The following is an 8,501-nucleotide window of genomic DNA, read 5'->3' on the forward strand; positions in this document are numbered from 1 at the left end:
TGGTCAGTACTGGAGTCTAGGTTGGTGGTCAGTACTGTGTTGGTGGTCAGTACTGAGTCTAGGTTGGTGGTCAGTACTGAGTCTAGGTTGGTCAGTGTTGGTGTCATGTTGGTGGTCAGTACTGAGTCTAGGTTGGTGGTCAGTACTGAGTCTAGGTTGGTGGTCAGTACTGAGTCTAGGTTGGTGGTCAGTACTGTGTTGGTGGTCAGTACTGTGTTGGTGGTCAGTACTGTGTTGGTGGTCAGTACTGAGTCTAGGTTGGTGGTCAGTACTGAGTCTAGGTTGGTGGTCAGTACTGTGTTGGTGGTCAGTACTGAGTCTAGGTTGGTGGTCAGTACTGAGTCTAGGTTGTAGGTCAGTGACTGAGTCTAGGTTGGTGGTCAGTACTGAGTCTAGGTTGGTGGTCAGTACTGAGTCTAGGTTGGTGGTCAGTACTGAGTCTAGGTTGGTGGTCAGTACTGTGTTGGTGGTCAGTACTGAGTCTAGGTTGGTGGTCAGTACTGAGTCTAGGTTGGTGGTCAGTACTGAGTCTAGGTTGGTGGTCAGTACTGAGTCTAGGTTGGTGGTCAGTACTGTGTTGGTGGTCAGTACTGAGTCTAGGTTGGTGGTCAGTACTGAGTCTAGGTTGGTGGTCAGTACTGAGTCTAGGTTGGTGGTCAGTACTGAGTCTAGGTTGGTGGTCAGTACTGTGTTGGTGGTCAGTACTGAGTCTAGGTTGGTGGTCAGTACTGTGTTGGTGGTCAGTACTGAGTCTAGGTTGGTGGTCAGTACTGTGTTGGTGGTCAGTACTGTGTTGGTGGTCAGTACTGAGTCTGTGTTGGTGGTCAGTACTGAGTCTAGGTTGGTGGTCAGTACTGGGTTGGTGGTCAGTACTGAGTCTAGGTTGGTGGTCAGTACTGAGTCTAGGTTGGTGGTCAGTACTGAGTCTAGGTTGGTGGTCAGTACTGTGTTGGTGGTCAGTACTGAGTCTAGGTTGGTGGTCAGTACTGTGTTGGTGGTCAGTACTGAGTCTAGGTTGGTGGTCAGTACTGAGTCTAGGTTGGTGGTCAGTACTGAGTCTAGGTTGGTGGTCAGTACTGAGTCTAGGTTGGTGGTCAGTACTGTGTTGGTGGTCAGTACTGAGTCTAGGTTGGTGGTCAGTACTGAGTCTAGGTTGGTGGTCAGTACTGTGTTGGTGGTCAGTACTGAGTCTAGGTTGGTGGTCAGTACAGAGTCTAGGTTGGTGGTCAGTCGTGGGCGCATTTGTGTGTGTGTGTTCTCACAGTGTGCGGTTGACCTCTATGTGTGTGTGTGTGTGTGTGTGTGTGTGTGTGTGTGTGTGTGTGTGTGTGTGTGTGTGTGTGTGTGTGTGTGTGTGTGTGTGTGTGTGTGTGTGTGTGTGTGTGTGTGTGTGTGTTCTCACTGTGTACGGTTGACCTCTGCGTGGGCGACGGCACTGAGGAAAGGCAGGATGTTTCCATAGTGAAGGAACAGACGGACCAATGGGATCGCTGCTTCCTGTTTCTCCCGGCAGACCTCCCCGAGGATATGAGCGGCTGATGCCGACACCGGCTGGGAGGAAAACACATTAAAACAATATACAGTACCCCCCTTTACATTAGGTATCTACAGTACCCCCCTTTACATTAGGTATCTACAGTACCCCCCCCTTTACATTAGGTATCTACAGTACCCCCTTTACATTAGGTATCTACAGTACCCCCTTTACATTAGGTATCTACAGTACCCTCCCCTTTACATTAGGTATCTACAGTACCCCCTTTACATTAGGTATCTACAGTACCCCCTTTACATTAGGTATCTACAGTACCCCCTTTACATTAGGTATCTACAGTACCTCCTTTACATTAGGTATCTACAGTACCCCCTTTACATTAGGTATCTACAGTACCCCCCTTTACATTAGGTATCTACAGTACCCCCTTTACATTAGGTATCTACAGTACCTCCCTTTACATTAGGTATCTACAGTACCCCCTTTACATTAGGTATCTACAGTACCCCCCTTTACATTAGGTATCTACAGTACCTCCCTTTACATTAGGTATCTACAGTACCCCCTTTACATTAGGTATCTACAGTACCCCCCTTTACATTAGGTATCTACAGTACCCCCCTTTACATTAGGTATCTACAGTACCCCCCTTTACATTAGGTATCTACAGTACCTCCCTTTACATTAGGTATCTACAGTACTCCCTTTACATTAGGTATCTACAGTACCCCCTTTACATTAGGTATCTACAGTACCCCCCTTTACATTAGGTATCTACAGTACCCCCCTTTACATTAGGTATCTACAGTACCTCCCTTTACATTAGGTATCTACAGTACCCCCTTTATATTAGGTATCTACAGTACCCCCTTTACATTAGGTATCTACATTCCCCCAGCTTTACATTAGGTATCTACAGTACCCTCCCTCTTTACATTAGGTATCTACAGTACCCCCTTTACATTAAGGTATCTACAGTACACCTCTGCTTTACATTAGGTATCTACAGTACCCCCTCTGCTTTACATTAGGTATCTACAGTACCCCCCCCCTTTTACATTAGGTATCTACAGTACCCCCTTTACATTAGGTAGCCCATAGTACCCCCTCTGCTTTACATTAGGTATCTACAGTACCCCCTTGGCATTAGGTATCTACAGTACACTCCCCCTCACCTTTACGTTAGCCGAGGTCAACATCAGGCTCCCCAGAGGGCCGCAGTGGCCGAGGGGAACACATGGTCCTCAGTGTAAACTATGTTTAAACGAAGAGAACCTAACTCATCCACTTTCACCGGCTTCCCTCCGTTATCCCTGGGCTGCAGAAAGTACCTAGGGAGGAGGGGAGGATGGAGAGAGAGAGAGGAGGGGAGGATGGAGAGGGAGAGGGAGGAGAGGATGGAGAGAGAGAGGAGAAGAGGAGGAGAGGATGGAGAGAGAGAGAGGAGGGGAGGATGAGAGAGAGAGGAGAGGATGGACTTAAGGAGAAATGGAGAGAGAGAGGAGGAGGGGAGGATGGAGAGAGAGAGGAGAGGGAGGGAGAGGATGGAGAGAGAGAGAGGAGGGGAGGATGGAGAGAGAGAGGAGGATGGAGAGGAGAGGAGGAGGGGAGGATGGAGAGAGAGAGAGAGGAGGGAGGATGGAGAGAGAGAGGAGGAGAGGATGGAGAGAGAGAGGAGAAGAGGAGGAGAGAGGATGGAGAGAGAGAGAGGAGGGAGGGATGGAGAGAGAGAGGAGGATGGAGAGTGAGAGGAGAAGAGGAGGAGAGGATGGAGAGAGAGAGGAGGAGAGGAGGAGAGGATGGAGAGAGAGAGAGAGGAGGGGAGGGATGGAGAGAGAGAGAGAGGAGGATGGAGAGAGAGAGGAGGAGGGGAGGATGGAGAGAGAGAGGAGGAGGGGAGGATGGAGAGAGAGAAGGAGGGGAGGATGGAGAGAGAGAGGAGGAGAGGATGGAGAGAGAGAGGAGGGGAGGATGGAGAGAGAGAGGAGGAGAGGATGGAGAGAGAGAGAGAGGGGAGGATGGAGAGAGAGAGGAGGATGGAGAGGAGAGGAGGAGGGGAGGATGGAGAGAGAGAGAGGAGGAGAGGATGGAGAGGGAGAGGAGGAGAGGATGGAGAGAGAGAGAGAAGAGGAGGAGAGGATGGAGAGAGAGAGAGGAGGGAGGATGGAGAGAGAGAGGAGGATGGAGAGGAGAGGAGAAGAGGAGGAGAGGATGGAGAGAGAGAGGAGGAGAGGAGGAGAGGATGGAGAGAGAGAGAGAGGAGGAGGATGGAGAGAGAGAGAGAGGAGGATGGAGAGAGAGAGGAGGAGGGGAGGATGGAGAGAGAGAGGAGGATGGAGAGTGAGAGGAGAAGGGGAGGAGAGGATGGAGAGAGAGAGAGGAGGGGAGGATGGAGAGAGAGAGAGAGGAGGATGGAGAGAGAGATGAGGAGGTGAGGATGGAGAGAGAGAGAGAGGAGGGGGAGGATGGTGAGAGAGAAGAGGAGAGGAGGAGAGGATGGAGAGAGAGATGAGAGGAGGGGATGATGGAGAGAGAGAGGAGGAGAGGATGGAGAGAGAGAGGAGGATGGAGAGGAGAGGAGAAGAGGAGGGAGAGGATGGAGAGAGAGAGAGGAGGGGAGGATGGAGAGAGAGAGAGAGGAGGATGGAGAGAGAGATGAGGAGGGGAGGATGGAGAGAGAGAGAGAGGAGGGGAGGATGGCGAGAGAAGAGGAGAGAGGAGGAGAGGATGGAGAGAGAGGGAGAGAGAGAGAGGAGGATGGAGAGAGAGATGAGGGGAGGATGGAGAGAGAGAGAGGAGGAGAGGAGGAAAGGATGGGAGAGAGAGAGGAGGGAGGATGGAGAGAGAGGAGGATGGAGAGAGAGAGAGAGAGAGAGAGAGAGAGGATGGGAGGATGGGAGGATAGGAGGAGGGGAGGATGGAGAGAGGAGGAGGATGAAAGGAGAGAGAGAGGAGGTTGGAGAGAGAGAGGAGGATGGAGAGAGAGAGAGGAGGATGAGAGAGAGAGGAGGAGGGGGAGGATGGAGATGAGAGAGGAGGATGGAGAGAGACAGAAGGAGGAGGATGGAGGGAGAGAGAGGGGAGGATGAGAGAGGATGAAGAGGAGGAGGTTGGAGAGAGGGGAGGATGGAGAGAGGAGGATGGGAAGAAAGAGAAGAAAGGGAGGATGGATGAGAGAGAGGAGATGGAGAGGAAAGGAGGAGAGAAGGGAGGATGAGAGGAAAAGGAGGATGGAGAGAAAGAGGAGGATGGAGAGAGATGGAGGAAGATGGGGGTGAGGATGGAGGAGGATGGGAGAGAAGGGGGAGAGGATGGAGAGGAGGGGAGGGGGAGGATGGAGAGAAGGGGGAGGATGGAGAGAAGGGGGAGGATGGAGAGAGAGATGATGGGAGGACGGAGAGAGAGGGGGAGAGGAGGATGGAGAGAGGAGGGAGGACGGAGAGAGAAAGAGAGAGAGAGGAAGGAAGGAGGGGAGGATGGAGAGAGAGGGAGAGAGAAAGGTAAGGAGTGAAAAAAGAGAGATACTGTCATGTCTCAACATGCGTTGTGGAACGAGACACAGACAGACAGACAGACAGACAGACAGACAGACAGACAGACAGACAGACAGACAGACAGACAGACAGACAGACAGACAGACAGACAGACAGACAGACAGACAGACAGACAGACAGACAGACAGACAGACAGACAGACAGACAGACATGTTGTCATGTCTCACCATGCGTCGTGGACCCCGGCCTGTCCCAGGGCCCTCAGAGGAACTCTGACCCCTCCCAGGAACTCATCCCCAAACTTCAGGTTACTGGCATTCCACAGGTCAACCCTGCATACAGAGAGATAGAGTCAGACTCACAACACACACACACTCTCTATTTGTGTGTAGACCTGGCTCTGTGAAACACACACAGACACATAGACACACAGACTCACCTCAGAGCCAGCTTGTCAACACCCTCCTCCTCCACATCAAACTGTCTCTTGGTGTGACTAAGAGGTCGTGTCACCTGCAGGACAGAGACAGAGACAGAGACAGAGACAGAGTTACTTAGAGGCTACAAACTGTCTCTTGGTGTGACTAAACTGTCACACTCCAGGACAGAGACAGAGACAGAGTTACTTAGAGGCTACAAACTGTCTCTTGGTGTGACTAAGAGGTCGTGTCACCTGCAGGACAGAGACAGAGACAGAGACAGAGTTACTTAGAGGCTACAAACTGTCTCTTGGTGTGACTAAGAGGTCGTGTCACCTGCAAGACAGAGACAGAGTTACTTAGAGGCTACAAACTGTCTCTTGTTGTGACTAAGAGTCACCTGCAGACAGAGACAGAGACAGAGACAGACTTACATAGAGGAAACCACAGGTAGCCTAGTGGTTAGAGCGTTGGACTAGTAACCGTAAGGTTGCTGGATCGAATCCCCAAGCTGACAAGGTAAAAATATTTTGTTCTGCCTCTGAGCAAGGCAGTTAACCCACCCGTTCCTGATTAAAGCCCCCTGCACCTCTCTGATTCAGAGGGGTTAAATGCCCCCTCGCACCTCTCTGATTCAGAGGGCTTAAATGAGGAAGACACATTTCAGTTGAATACACCACAACAGAGAGGGGAAGCCAAAGGGTGTGGACACAAACTCCTTCAACCAAAACCCCAACCTGTAGTTAACCTAAAGTACAGTGCACATACTGAGGACTGAACAACTGAACAAGTAGTGTCCCTCAGTCAGAAGAAGGAAACGCTCTGTTTATCAGGCAAAATCATCTTCAAACAGATAGCACCAACCTCCCCTCACCTCCCCTCACCTCAAAGTAGACAGATCAAATCAAATCACAACATACACATGGTTAGCAGATGTTAATGCCGAAATGCTTGTATAGCATTTAGATAGCATAACCTCCCCCTCACCTCACAGTAGACAGATAGCACCAATCTCACCTCACCTCAAAGTAGACAGATAGCACCCAACCTCCCTCACCTCACAGTAGACAGATAGCACCAACCTCCTCCCTCACCTCACAGTAGACAGATAGCACCAACCTCCCTCACCTCCAAAGTAGACAGATGGCACCAACCTCCTCACCCTCAAAGTAGACAGATAGCACCAACCTCCTCTCACCTCACAGTAGACAGATAGCACCAACCTCCTCCCTCACCTCACAGTAGACAGATAGCACCAACCTCCTCTCACCTCAAAGTAGACAGATAGCACCAACCTCCTCTCACCTCAAAGTAGACAGATAGCACCAACCTCCCTCCCTCCAAGTAGACAGATAGCACCAACCTCCCCTCCCCTCACCTCACAGTAGACAGATAGCACCAACCTCCTCTCACCTCACCTCACAGTAGACAGATAGCACCAACCTCCCCTCCCTCACCTCACAGTAGACAGATAGCACCAACCTCCTCTCACCTCAAAGTAGACAGATAGCACCAACCTCCCCTCACCTCAAAGTAGACAGATAAAGCACCAACCTCCCCTCCCCTCACCTCACAGTAGACAGATAGCACCAACCTCCCTCACCTCATCTCACAGTAGACAGATAGCACCAACCTCCCCTCCCTCACCTCACAGTAGACAGATAGCACCAACCTCCCCTCACCTCACAGTAGACAGATGGCACCAACCTCCCTCCCCTCACCTCACAGTAGACAGATAGCACCAACCTCCCTCCCCTCTCACCTCACAGTAGACAACCTCCAACCTCCCCTCCCTCACAGTAGACAGACAGCACCAACCTCCCTCCCCTCCAAAGTAGACAGATGGCACCAACTCCCCTCCCTCACCTCAAAGTAGACAGATAGCACCAACCTTCCCTCCTCTCAAAGTAGACAGATAGCACCAACCTCCCCTCACCTCACAGTAGACAGATAGCACCAACCTCCCCTCACCTCACAGTAGACAGATAGCACCAACCTCCCCTCCCCTCACCTCACAGTAGACAGATAGCACCAACCTCCCCTCACCTCACAGTAGACAGATAGCACCAACCTCCTCTCACCTCAAAGTAGACAGATAGCACCAACCTCCCCTCACCTCAAAGTAGACAGATAGCACCAACCTCCCCTCCCCTCACCTCACAGTAGACAGATAGCACCAACCTCCTCTCACCTCATCTCACAGTAGACAGATAGCACCAACCTCCTCTCCCCTCACCTCACAGTAGACAGATAGCACCAACCTCCCCTCACCTCACAGTAGACAGATAGCACCAACCTCCCCTCCCTCACCTCACAGTAGACAGATAGCACCAACCTCCCCTCCTCACCTCACAGTAGACAGACAGCACCAACCTCCCTCCCCTCATCTCACAGTAGACAGATAGCACCAATCTCCTCTCACCTCACAGTAGACAGATAGCACCAACCTCCCCTCACCTCACAGTAGACAGATAGCACCAACCTCCCTCCCCTCACCTCACAGTAGACAGATAGCACCAACCTCCCCTCACCTCAAAGTAGACAGATAGCACCAACCTCCCCTCCTCTCAAAGTAGACAGACAGCACCAACCTCCCCTCCCTCAAAGTAGACAGACAGCACCAACCTCCCCTCACCTCCCTCAAAGTAGACAGATAGCACCAACCTCCCCTCCCCTCCCCTCAAAGTAGACAGATAGCACCAACCTCCCCTCACCTCAAAGTAGACAGATAGCACCAACCTCCCCTCCCCTCCCCTCAAAGTAGACAGATAGCACCAACCTCCCCTCCCCTCACCTCACCTCACAGTAGACAGATAGCACCAACCTCCCCTCACCTCACCTCAAAGTAGACAGATAGCACCAACCTCCTCTCACCTCAAAGTAGACAGATAGCACCAACCTCCCCTCCCTCACCTCACAGTAGACAGATAGCACCAACCTCCCCTCCCCTCACCTCACAGTAGACAGATAGCACCAACCTCCTCTCACCTCCTCAAAGTAGACAGATAGCACCAACCTCCCCTCACCTCAAAGTAGACAGATAGCACCAACCTCCCTCCCCTCAGGCAATACGTAACTGAACGAAGCGACACT

General features: G+C 51.6%; 1 long non-coding RNA gene across 1 annotated transcript; it reads right to left on the reverse strand.

Annotated features, from left to right (window-relative positions):
• Window positions 1–2,773: 2,773 nt before the first annotated feature.
• Window positions 2,774–5,504, reverse strand: LOC124030539. Its single transcript, XR_006837981.1, has 3 exons — window positions 5,429–5,504; window positions 5,217–5,321; window positions 2,774–2,826 (listed from the first exon to the last, which is right to left on the reverse strand). It is a non-coding gene; the product is annotated as an uncharacterized LOC124030539 (long non-coding RNA).
• Window positions 5,505–8,501: the final 2,997 nt, after the last annotated feature.

The sequence above is a fragment of the Oncorhynchus gorbuscha genome, unplaced genomic scaffold, assembly GCF_021184085.1.
Source record: "Oncorhynchus gorbuscha isolate QuinsamMale2020 ecotype Even-year unplaced genomic scaffold, OgorEven_v1.0 Un_scaffold_12529, whole genome shotgun sequence".
NCBI lineage: Eukaryota > Metazoa > Chordata > Actinopteri > Salmoniformes > Salmonidae > Oncorhynchus > Oncorhynchus gorbuscha.